General features: G+C 42.6%; 1 long non-coding RNA gene across 3 annotated transcripts; it reads right to left on the bottom strand.

Moving 5' to 3' along the window:
- Window positions 1-2,106: 2,106 nt before the first annotated feature.
- On the bottom strand, window positions 2,107-9,137 carry LOC135177153 (uncharacterized). 3 transcript variants are annotated; one of them, XR_010302956.1, is made up of 3 exons: window positions 9,079-9,134; window positions 8,842-8,932; window positions 8,028-8,219 (listed from the first exon to the last, which is right to left on the bottom strand). It is a non-coding gene; the product is annotated as an uncharacterized LOC135177153 (long non-coding RNA). The 3 variants fall into 3 exon arrangements; XR_010302955.1 differs by having other exon boundaries at window positions 8,842-8,898; window positions 9,079-9,113; XR_010302957.1 differs by lacking the exons at window positions 8,028-8,219; window positions 8,842-8,932 and adding an exon at window positions 2,107-3,037 and having other exon boundaries at window positions 9,079-9,137.
- Between the last annotated feature and the right edge of the window lie 2,557 nt (window positions 9,138-11,694).

The raw sequence follows: 11,694 nt of genomic DNA, 5'->3' as shown, positions 1-11,694 counted from the left end.
TCAGGGGACCAAATCCTCTTTTGATTCCCAGCAGCACAGAAGCTGCTACAAAAGAACTTTAGGAGAGCTGCACAGGCATCTCCCCTGAAAGCATCTGGAGGAGAAAGGTGTTCAGCCCTAAGTGCATCTCATAGAAAGGGGCTGCTGTTGTCATCATGGGAGAGGACTATCTCTCTTTTCAGATCAGTCTGAGAAGTGGACAAAGCAGTGTCTGGAAAAGAATAAGAAGAGGGCAGGTGTATCTGATCATCCTCCTCACTGTTCTCTAAGTTTCCAACTACTTTCAGTCCAGTGTTTTCATGAACTGGTTGTGTCTTTTGTGTACTCATTAATTCTCAGTGGATTTCAGTTCCATTAATTTGCAGAGGATCTCCTCTAATTCATAGAAGATTTTAACATCCAGAGTCATTCCCTTGCTCTGGAATACATCACAGTTTTGCTAGTAGCACAAGTGGGTGCTGGCCCACGACTTCAGTGTGCCTCAGCAGTACAAACAACAACAATGATGGCATTACTTAGCAATAATTTTCCATGTCCCTGAGATTATTTGTTCTGATGGTCAGGGTCATTTTCCTTCCAGTCAAAACTTCATCCCCATGAGGCAGCTGCCTGATTCTTAGTGACCTTTTTTTCCACCAAAGGAAAGGGAAAAAAAAATCACATCAAATTGTAGTGTCTTTCTCATCAGAGAACACTGGGGAATTGTCCATATGACCCCAAGCCTATGCAGAGATACCCTTGGGCTATATCCACAAGTCAGCAGAGTAGATCAATAGAAGTGAATCTGTCAGAGAGAGACATTTGGTGTTGAGGCCCTACATCTTGACCCTGCAGCCCTGGGGAGGGGGAGAGAAGGATCCTGTGTCCTGACTCCCCCTTGGAGCTACAGTGCACTGGGTGAACTGCTGGATTTTGTCTGGCCATTTACAGTCATCTAGCATCTGCACCCAAGACTACTCCAAAAGGCAGCACAAGGCACAGAAAATGGGAGTAATTCAGATATTTCCTTCAAGAGCTCACTCATGGCCCTAAATGAAAGAGTAGTGCAGACACATTCGCACAGATAAGGGGAGCAGCATGACTGAGGGAGTCTAAACAGACAGACAAGGTACTCAGGCTGCTTTACCTGAGCTAAATCACTGGGATCCAGCCCTCTACTACACACACCACCACACTCCACTGCACAGATACACACAATGTGACAGCGGCTCCAGTCTCTTTCTCTTCTGCTGTTAAAGGTGATTGCACCACCTCATCTGGCAAAAACCGGACAAATTTCAATCAAAGTCCACAGTGTCTACCTGAGACTGAATAGCTGGGGTTTTATTCAATTAAAGGGAAAAGCTGAAAGGGTACAAGAAAGGAAATACACCACAGGGTGGTTGGTAGTTTTTTTCTGCTTTCTCTTGTTGACCCTTCTGGTGAAATACTAAGATTAAGGAAGCAGGAGAGTTTAATATAAACAGCACTGAAGAAACAGAGACGTAAAATTTTCACCTACAGACCCAGCCTTACTTACACCACCACAACTACAGGATCTGCATATAAATCAGGAACTAAAATCCATGCTTCATTTTAACCCTGCTGAGCACTTCCCTACAGCGCAGTTGTGATGGTTTAATTTATCTTTCTGTCTTGCTTCCAAAAAGTGACCCAAAGCAGCTAAAGTTAACCAAAGATGCAAACCTGACCCTCTGCGACTATACTACAACGTAGCACCACCTTCTGGCTACTGAGAAATTCTCAGTGGCTACTTTATCTTTTAATGGGCATCTGCTTCTTAATTTCTTTGTTGCAATTTAAAATGAAAAGATGCTGATTAATTTTCACAACTATAGAGATGTTTTCAATTACAGCTGCCATTTTTTTACCAAATAGGAGAGAGATTCCTAACACAAAGCAGTTGGAATTGTACATCTCAGCCTTCAGTGAAGGAACAATGTGTATGTTCATTTTTTTTTTATGATCTGCAATCACATGCTGATCCTGGGAAATATGCCACAAGGGCCCACATATGTAAGTAGTGGCAGCTGAAAGTGCATAATTCATGAGGAAAACATCAGGATCAGAGGAAATGGCATAAATAGCTGATTGACTTGACACATCTTATATTTTTATCCAGGATTTATTTCCTTTTAAATATGTGAGTTACTTAAAAAAAAAAATAAAAAGAAAGAAATGTGTGTACTGCCAAGTCATAAGGTTCTCTAGGTCACTTACTTGTTTCTCTGAAAGCAAAGGCATTCTTGTGTTTGCATTCTGATTTAATTAGAATGGCTTTTTTACAGTATGTGGTCTTTGTTCTTCCAGGTCTCTACTCCTCCACAGTTTTATTCAACCCTATTGTAGGTCCACTTTGAAACAGAAAGGGCAGTCAAAACAACTTCATCTCAGAAGGAGAGCCTATAAATACTGTAAATGATGTGGAGTTCAATCTGGTTTCTTAACCTTTGATTCAGTTTGGTTAGGTCCTAGGGCACAAAAGAAACAAATTGGCTATTTCAGCAAAATGCTTCGTTTGGCAGAAATCAGGACAAGGCTTAATGATAAAGGAAACGTTTTAAATGGAGATACATTAAACACTGCCCAAATCTCAGCTTGAAGAAAGGGGGGGAAAAAACTACAATTATAAAGGCAAATGTAGTCACATCCAGTACATTTTGTAGAAATATCACAAACAACAGCGTTCTCAGGGTATTTCTACTGGAAATAATGTGAGAAAGAATATTCTCACATTGCTTCCAGTCAAAATGCTATAAAAATGCACAGTTGATAGCAAGCATTCTCAGAGCATTTGAGCAGGAAAGACCTCGAGAAAACATTTTCTCATGACATTTCCTCTGGAAGAGGGTGGAGCAGGAGAGCACTGCCCCCCTCCACTCCCACCAGCATGGGAATGTCTCAGGGGTGAGCTCTCCAGTGAGAGCTGCAGGGGAAGGATTGCAGAAGACACAGAGAGGCAGGAAATCTAACTGGGCTCACTCCACGATGAAAGCCGTTGCAAGGGAGGAAAGACTGCTCCTTCCAAAAGAAAGCCCTAGAAAAAAGGTCACAGATAATTCATAACTCAGAGTAACTGAAGGATGAAATTATTTATACATCAGTATTTTCAATATAATGCTCCCTATTAAAGCATGCATGGGAGAGAAAAGTCTTGCAGATTTTCCCTATGCTTATTGCTAAGCTGACAGGGATTTTTAGGACACACAAGAGAAAATCCAAATGAGATCCTGACCTGTGAATTTTCTCTAGGTATACCTTAAGTCTTGAGATCCTGACCTGTGAATTTTCTCCAGGTATGTCTTGCATCAGGAATGGTGTGGTCAGCAGGAGCAGGGAGGTCATTCTGCCCCTGTACTCTGCACTGGTTAGACCACACCTTGAGTCCTGTGTTCAGTTCTGGGCCCCCCAGTTTAGGAGGGACATTGAGATGCTTGAGCGTGTCCAGAGAAGGGCAATGAGGCTGGTGAGAGGCCTTGAGCACAGCCCTACGAGGAGAGGCTGAGGGAGCTGGGATTGGTTAGCCTGGAGAAGAGGAGGCTCAGGGGTGACCTTATTGCTGTCTGCAACTACCTGAGGGGTGGTTGTGGCCAGGAGGAGGTTGCTCTCTTCTCTCAGGTGGCCAGCACAAGAACGAGAGGACACAGCCTCAAGCTGTGCCAGGGGAAATTTAGGCTGGAGGTGAGGAGAAAGTTCTTCACTGAGAGAGTCATTGGACACTGCAATGGGCTGCCTGGGGAGGTGGTGGAGTCGCCATCCCTGGGGCTGTTGAAGGCAGGATTGGACGTGGCACTTGGTGCCATGGTCTAACCTTGAGCTCTGTGGTAAAGGGTTGGACTTGATGATCTGTGAGGTCTCTTCCAACTTGGATAATACTGTGATACTGACCTGTGAATTTTCTCTAGATATGCCTGAAGTCTTGAGATACTGACCTGCGGATTTTCTCCAGGTATGTCTTAAGTCATTTGACCAGAGATACTTCAAAGACACTTTTTCCCCCCTCTTTTTTTTTTAACTGAAGATTTTCCATATTGTCCATAGATTCTCTAAACTGTTTTTCCTCTTTCTTGTTTCACTTCTCTGAAACCACTCTGTGTGCAGTGAGAAGAGAGCAGTGTCTGTTGCTTTTTTGAGATGTGGAAGTGAAAGTACTCTGCCCTTGGGAAGTCCACTCTGCTCTTGAAAAGGAGCAGCAGAGGCTGAGGTGGATGAAGACTGATCCCTGTGAGTGTCAGATCTGGTTAATGAGGTAGTAAAATGCAGGTTAGAGAGGCATCATAAACTTATTTACCTAACCTGCTAGATGTTACATGGTTTTAGGTAAATAGAACAACATCTATTCAATTTAAAATTCCCTTAATATAACAAAATAGTAGGCATATCTACTCTAGTACCCTGATTGGCATTTAGCTACAGATGCACCTCTTCACAGGAAAGTAAGGAGCTGCTGTAACTGTTAGATGCAGATAATCTGCTTTGTGCAAAACCTTACTCTAATGCCTAAGACTGGTTGATATAAAAAATATAAAGAACAGACACTCTATGAGCTAGAGGTGGTGGAGTCGTCGTCCCTGGGGCAGTTCAAGGCAAGGTTGGATGTGGCACTTGGTGCCATGGTCTAGCCTTGGGCACTGTGGTAAAGGGTTGGACTTGATGATCTGTGAGGTCTCTTCCAACCTTGGTGATACTGTGTGATACTGTGTGACTATTTTTCTGTATGAAAAGGCCTCTGACATCAAATATCAAAGATTAATCAATTATATACATATATCACAGTATCACCAAGGTGTTTTCCAACCTGGATGTTTCTGTCGTTCTGTGATAACATAATAGTGATCTAAAACATCAGCACATCATATACATATTGTATCAGTTTTCTTTATTTTAGGAGTTGTTTGCTCAGGCTGCAGAGAAAACTCAGTATAAAAATTTGCAGCAACTCTTTCAACTTGAAATAAGTGGAATTCAGGGTTATTAACAACATAGAATTTCTCCATAGGTAATGGATTCACACATAGCCAGGTAATTAGTCATCACATCACTATCAGAACTTACATTTCTTTCATCTTTTAGGGCAATAAATCTGGTGAAGGGCCTGGAACACAAACCCTATGAGGAGAGGCTGAGGCAGCTGGGAGTGTGCAGCCTGGAGAAGAGGAGGCTCAGGGGTAACCTCATTGCTGTCTACAACTACCTGAAGGGAGGTTGTAGCTAGGTGGAGGTTGGCCTCTTCTCCCAGACAACCAGCAATAGAACAAGGGGACACAGTCTTAAGTTGTGCCAGGGGAGTATAGGCTGGATGTTAGGAGGAAGTTGTTGCCAGAGAGAGTGATTGGCATTGGAATGGGCTGCCCAGGGAGGTGGAGTCACCACCCCTGGAGGTGTTCAAGAGAAGACTGGATGAGCCACTTGGTGCCATGTCTAGTTGACTGGCTAGGGCTGGGTGTTAGGTTGGGATGGATGATCTTGGAAGTCTCTTCCAACCTGGTTGATTCTATGCTCAGTTACTAAAAATCATTCACCCCAAGCTGCATAAGAATTAATAGCATTTAACTGATTTGTTGCATAAACAGAATTCAACTGAAAGTAGAAGTACACCATGTTTATGCTACATATAGGATGAGTCAGCTCCTGACCTCTCTAATTTACAGTCTAGACAGCAAACAGTGACTGCCAAAAGAAACTAAACTGTTTCAGTTTTACAGATGGGGGGAAAGTAATTTAGATATAACACCACAGAGCTGAGATGTCTCATTAAATCTAACAGAGATTCAAGGCTCTGCAGAATGCCCTGCAAAGCAATGGGCCAAGAGCAGCCTTCTTTCTAAGAAAGTGTTAACTTTCAATGTGTGTGTCTTAATAAAAAGGAGGAGGGATGGGGTGGGAGGGAGTATATATGGTATAGAGTGACCTGAAATGTCTTTATTTGAAAGCATTTGAAGCCTTAGCAAAATGATATAAACAAACAGATAAACAAACTCCCCCATCTTGCCTCAGTTGTCTCTCTGATTTAGATAGTTCTTTCTTATTCTCATATTGGAGTATGAGCAAACCAATAGCAATCTTTCTTTCTTTGTGCAAAGAGTATAGGATTCAAATCTTTCCTAAGTTTTCAACAATGTCAAAATGTCTTTTGAAGTCAGGCTTCACTTATTTACTTTTTTGTTTTAAGTAAACCCCCTTGCAATTCCTTGCTGTTTTTTTTTTTCTGCTACTTGAAGTGGGGGAAATTAAAACAAAACCAAACCAAACCCAAAACAACAACCAAAAAAAAAAAAAATCAAACGACTCAAAAGTAATTTCTGATAGTTTTTCTTCTTTGGTACAGTAGACTCTAGCCACTTCTTGGGGCAGTTTTTCATCTTTGGTACAGTAGACTCCAGCCACTTCTTGGAGCACAGTCCCTCAGTTCAAGCTCATTTTGTACAGGATGAAGTGGTGGTAGACAATAAAAGTAAATGTATATACAGACATGGGCATACATTACCCCTAGAATGTTTCAACAAAAGTTTCTCTGCCTTTGTAATAAGGCAGTAAAACCCTATGTCTTTTCTAGAATCCCATTTGACTTTAGGAGGCTTTTGCACAGTGCTAGCTGCATGGATTTTTAAGGATGACATCCTAAAATCATCTGCAAGGTGTCTGAGAAACCCCCATACCATTTTAACGAGCTGATATCACTCTCATTCAGTCTACTTACATATTATTAAAGAGAATTGACTTCTAGAAATGCCATTACTAAAATATTAATTCAATAAAGCATGACTAAAAAATTCTTCAGCAAGACTTTCCTGAAGTTTAACCCCCCCCAGATAATACATCTTGATAATAAGTCTCTGGAAGTCTGTAGAAGTTCTTATTTGACAGCATACAGGTAGCTCAAGAAGAGTTCAGCCTTGTTCTGTAATGCTGCTTTAGCTGCTGCTCCACTGAATGGCTGGTTACTTGAAATGATCAAATGGCTAAGATATAAAAAGAACACTTGTGAGTGCATCCTAATTACATTAATAAGAAATAGAGAGACATAAGGAAGCTATTTGGAATTTAAACCAAAGTTCTTGAATTCTATTTCTGCAGTAACTGATGAGCTCAGTGAAATTATCAACTGGAAAAAATCCATCTGGAAATGATGACTGTGGTCTTGCAGATGAATCTCTCAAGAATATGTTGTCTCCATCTTTCCAGGCACAGCAAAGCTGTGAATGCACAGGCAAGTGATCTATCTGTTGGGGAATTCTTTACTCCTAATTTAATTACCTGGATCATCTAGGCACAGTATTTAGTATTTCAATTACTGGTCTTCACGTCTTCCTTTTCTGGTCACTGAAAAACTGGTTTGTACAACATCCTGTGTGTCTTTTCTGCTGGACTCATTATTGTACCCAGGATAATTCTTCATGAAACATTTTTACAAGTCTAAATTTTCACTCACCCATTACTTCACTGACAGCAGAGGGACAGTTCATGGGAACATTTTCTCAGCAGCGTGCGGGAAGGGTCTGTATCCTGGCACTGTAGATAGCTTGTCAGGATGAGGCTGTTCTGACATGATTTATACAAGCTCATGTTGCTGAGCAACCTTAATGAAGCTAAGGATAACCATCCTACCACTTGCACAGATCTCTGGAATTGTGCTTCCCCATGTGTTTTCTGTCACCCAAATCCTATGCTGTATGAAGGTACCTGAATTAGCCCAGGAATGTGACAGAAAGGAGCTGACAGAGAAAGTTGAAGACACTGATTAAAGGATTTAAGATTTCAAAGGCCATGATCTATCTGGATTGGTGCTGAAGAGGGTGAGGGTGTTCAGAGATGGCAAAAGAAGGATCCCCGACCCTCCTGACCCTTTAGTGAAAAGAAGGGATGAGAAGGCAAATGTTGTGTTCATTTGTTTATTTTTCTTTGTGTGATTTAGACAAGGGGAAGGGAATAAAGCTCTCTGGGTGGTCCTGAAGCTAGTTTCCTCATGAAACTGGGAGAAGGTTCTCCTTTAAAGCATAGTTGTGACTGGAGGGGGGGGGGGGGGGGGGGGGGGGGCAGGGGGTTGGGTAGGAAGATTAGTGAATAAGGTTTTCCTGTCTTTGTAAAATAAGCAATATTCCTCTATCTTTCATCTTGGATGCTCCATGGATCTGATAAAATATCTTCAGATAATACAGAAATAAACATGCTGGACAAAACTGCTCATTCCATATTTGTCCAGGATCAGAGACATGACACTGAAAGAAAAGGAAGAGCTGTAATTGCTTGGCTTTTGTCATTTTGACCAGGTATGCATGTGCTGCTCTGACTGAATATCACCGCAATCCCTCTAAAAAGCTTTCAGCTGTATTGACAGGCAAACAAAACACAAGCAAACAAAAAGATGCACAAGGTTAATTTCCCCTTCCTGGGACATTTTTTTCCCCCATTCTCAAAATGATTACTGCTTGCCTATGCCTCACCCACCAGAGAGCTAGGGGTGCCCAGCATCCTTTCCAGGCTCACCTGAGCTCTCTTTTTTAGTGTTTTCCTCCTTACAGGGTTCTCAGTGGAATCAACAGCTTCTTGCAATGAAAGCACAAGAAGCACTGCTAGGAGCATGGCAGCCCAGGGCAGACACACCATGGTGGATACACTGTGCTGGGTTACATGCAGAAGGGAAAGGAGGAATGCCTGTCTTTCACAGGTGAAACAATAGCTGCAGGTGTTAGTGGGGTGGTAGAATCATAGAATCAACCAGGTTGGAAGAGACATCCAAGGTCATCCAGTCCAAACTAGCACCCAGCCCTATCCAGTCAACTAGACCATGGCACTAAGTTTCCAACCAAAACGATCCTGTGACAACACAACACTACTTACCTGTCAGCTGCCAGTTCCAAGTACTCCAGCTCTCCACCAGCGACCAGGAAGAAGCAGCTAAACGTAGAGGAGCTCAGCCTAAATAAGGAGGCTTAACCAGCACCCATGGGTGATGTTGTTGGTGTTTGAGCAATCATGACCTATCTGCCCTAGCTAGCCGGGGGGCCCACCAGGCCCCCCGGCCTTTGAAACCCTCCACCAGTCACCCAGTGCACACCATAAGAAATGGGGACTCACCGGTGACCATCGGAGGAGGATCCCTCTGCCCACAGTGGGCAAGCTTGGGGCTTGCTTCTCCTGGGGGTGACTATAAAGGGGAGGAGACAAGGAGGGCAAAGTGGTCACACCTGGGGTGAGAGGAGACTCCAACAGAACCCAGGTGCTATGAGTTTGAGGGAAAAAAGGGGAAAATGCAGTGTGGGACGTGGGAAAGGGGCAAGTATGGTGGAAGTCAGGAGGTGGTGCTGTAAGGAGGGAGATGGAGGATAAAAATAACAATAAAAATGAAAACTGGACTGTAAAAAAAAAAGGTGGTCTTGCTTTGGCAGGGCAGTTGGACTGGATGATAGGTTGGACTGGATGATCTTGGAGGTCTCTTCCAACCTGGTTGATTCTATGATTCTATGATTCTAAGGGCCTCATCCAGTCTTCTCTTGAACACCCCCAGGGATGGCAATGCCACCACCTCCCTGGGCAGTCCATTCCAATGCCAATCACTCTGCCAACAACTTCCTCCTAATATCCAGCCTATACTTCCCCTGGCACAACTTGAGACTGTGTCCCCTTGTTCTGTTGCTGGTTGCCTGGGAGAAGAGGCGACCCCCACCTGGCTACAAACTCTCTTCAGGCAGTTGTAGACAGCAGTGAGGTCACCCCTGAGCCTCCTCTTCTCCAGGCTGAACAACCCCAGCTCCCTCAGCCTCTCCTCATAGGCTTTGTGTTCCAAGCCCCTCACCATCCTTGTTGCCCTTCTCTAGACACCTTCCAGCACCTAATGGGGCATGCAACTACTCAGCGAGTGCCCCACAGTATTTAAATGGGCAGAGCCTGGCTCAGAACTGGCAGATTTTCAAGGGCAAAGATATTCCCCATTAAGCCTGTGGGAAAATATCCATGTGAATTAATGTTTTGATTTCCAGGGGTTCTCACTGTAACTATTCAAACTCTTTGAGAAGGAGATTTTGGTCCAAATGTGGATGTGTGATAGATATAGCAGCATGTTTCCTTGGGAAATGAGTCCTGTGATCCCAAGGAGACAGCCAAATGGTCCCATGTATTCCACTTCTTCTTGGGCTTGAGGTTCTTTTAAACACTGGGGAAACAAAAACGTTCTCTGTAACTTCAGCTCTCAAATGTGTTTGGAGTGGAAAACCATGAGATGCTATGAGCTTTTTTTTTATATGTGTGAATATTATGTACTCCAGCACTCAGTGGTCTTATTGCAACAAAGGACATTTTGTAGTGAAATATGATTGTTGAGATTTGAATCTTGACATTTAATGACTGAGATCTTCATCCGGGGTGTCCTTCAGAAACAATCTGGAATAACAGAGACTTCAGAACGCCTATTGTGTGCCATGGTGGCAGCATTCTGTGGCACATTAAGATGCATTCATCATTTACTAAATCCCACATACTCCACTGACTCTAGTAAAATACCACCAATTTACAGGGGACCACCAATTTACAGGAGGAACTATTTCAACCAGCTGTGTTAAATGGGTTCCAAAATAGCACAGAAAGAATTTCCTGAAGAGGCATTGTGCTTGTGGCTGTATAAACACATGACATCTGTATGTCACTGTATGCTACACAGCAAAAATCCTGAGCATAGAGATAGCATGAAACAGCACAGCAGCATTTGTTGTCTTGGCAGATGAGTCAATGTTGAGCTGTTCATTCCCTTCTGCTGCTGGATAAAATCTTTTCTCAGGAATATAAATATCACATGGATATGCATGAAGATTATGAAATTAAGAATCTGTAAATTACTCTGTTTAATAGGAAAGAAAGATTCTTTTAAATGCATTTGTAGACCACAGGGAAGCTTACCATAGTTTCTTTAAGGAAATCAAGCAAATTGTTTCACAGGAAATTAAAGGTAAACCTTTTGTATTTCCTCCTCCCTGAGTAAGAGAAATCAAACATCACGTTTAAGGCTAGGGAGTATGTGAACAGCAGAACTGCAGAAGGGAGTGCAAGTATCACAGGGAGGGCAGCCTGTTGCACAGTGCTGCATAAATACTGAGAACAGAATTGTGAGTTCCATTTAATCACAGTTCAAGTGAATCATGGACACTGGGTCCTCACTTCCTAATTCTAGAAGCAAAAAGAAATGCTCATTTGAGGTCATCCTTTTAAAGTAGCCTCAGACATAGTAGCTATAGCTAACTGTAAAATGACTCTTTTATTTATTGACAGTTTGCACAGTTCAGAGAAGAATTACTATTAACACAGACCTTTTAACCAGAAACAAGCATGCTCAAGGAAGACAGCTGTTTTCAGAGTGTCAGCTGGGAAAAATGTCCCAACCACTCTTATTTGATGAACAAACATATTTTCTTGATTGTCTACACTCATGCCCATCTGTCAAGATGGCATGATGCCCAGGCAGAAGCTGGCCAAAACTTTTGCCTTGGGCATTGACACTGAGCAACAATAGGTTTAGATGGGCAGTGTGCGTAACACTGCATATAAAATGTCTAAACCCTTTTTTTGGTGCCAAGTATGGCACTAAAGCTTGGAAACAAATGTATCCTCATATATACATTGGCATTACTGAGTCCCCAAAAGCAAGTATTACCTAAAAAAAAAATCCGTGTTCTGTCAACACTATACCACATACAAGTTGGT

The sequence above is a fragment of the Pogoniulus pusillus genome, chromosome 7 (genome assembly GCF_015220805.1).
Source record: "Pogoniulus pusillus isolate bPogPus1 chromosome 7, bPogPus1.pri, whole genome shotgun sequence".
NCBI classification, from domain to species: Eukaryota; Metazoa; Chordata; class Aves; order Piciformes; family Lybiidae; genus Pogoniulus; species Pogoniulus pusillus.
The sequence above is the reverse complement of the archived record's forward strand: the minus strand, read 5'-3'. Positions and strand labels throughout refer to the sequence as shown.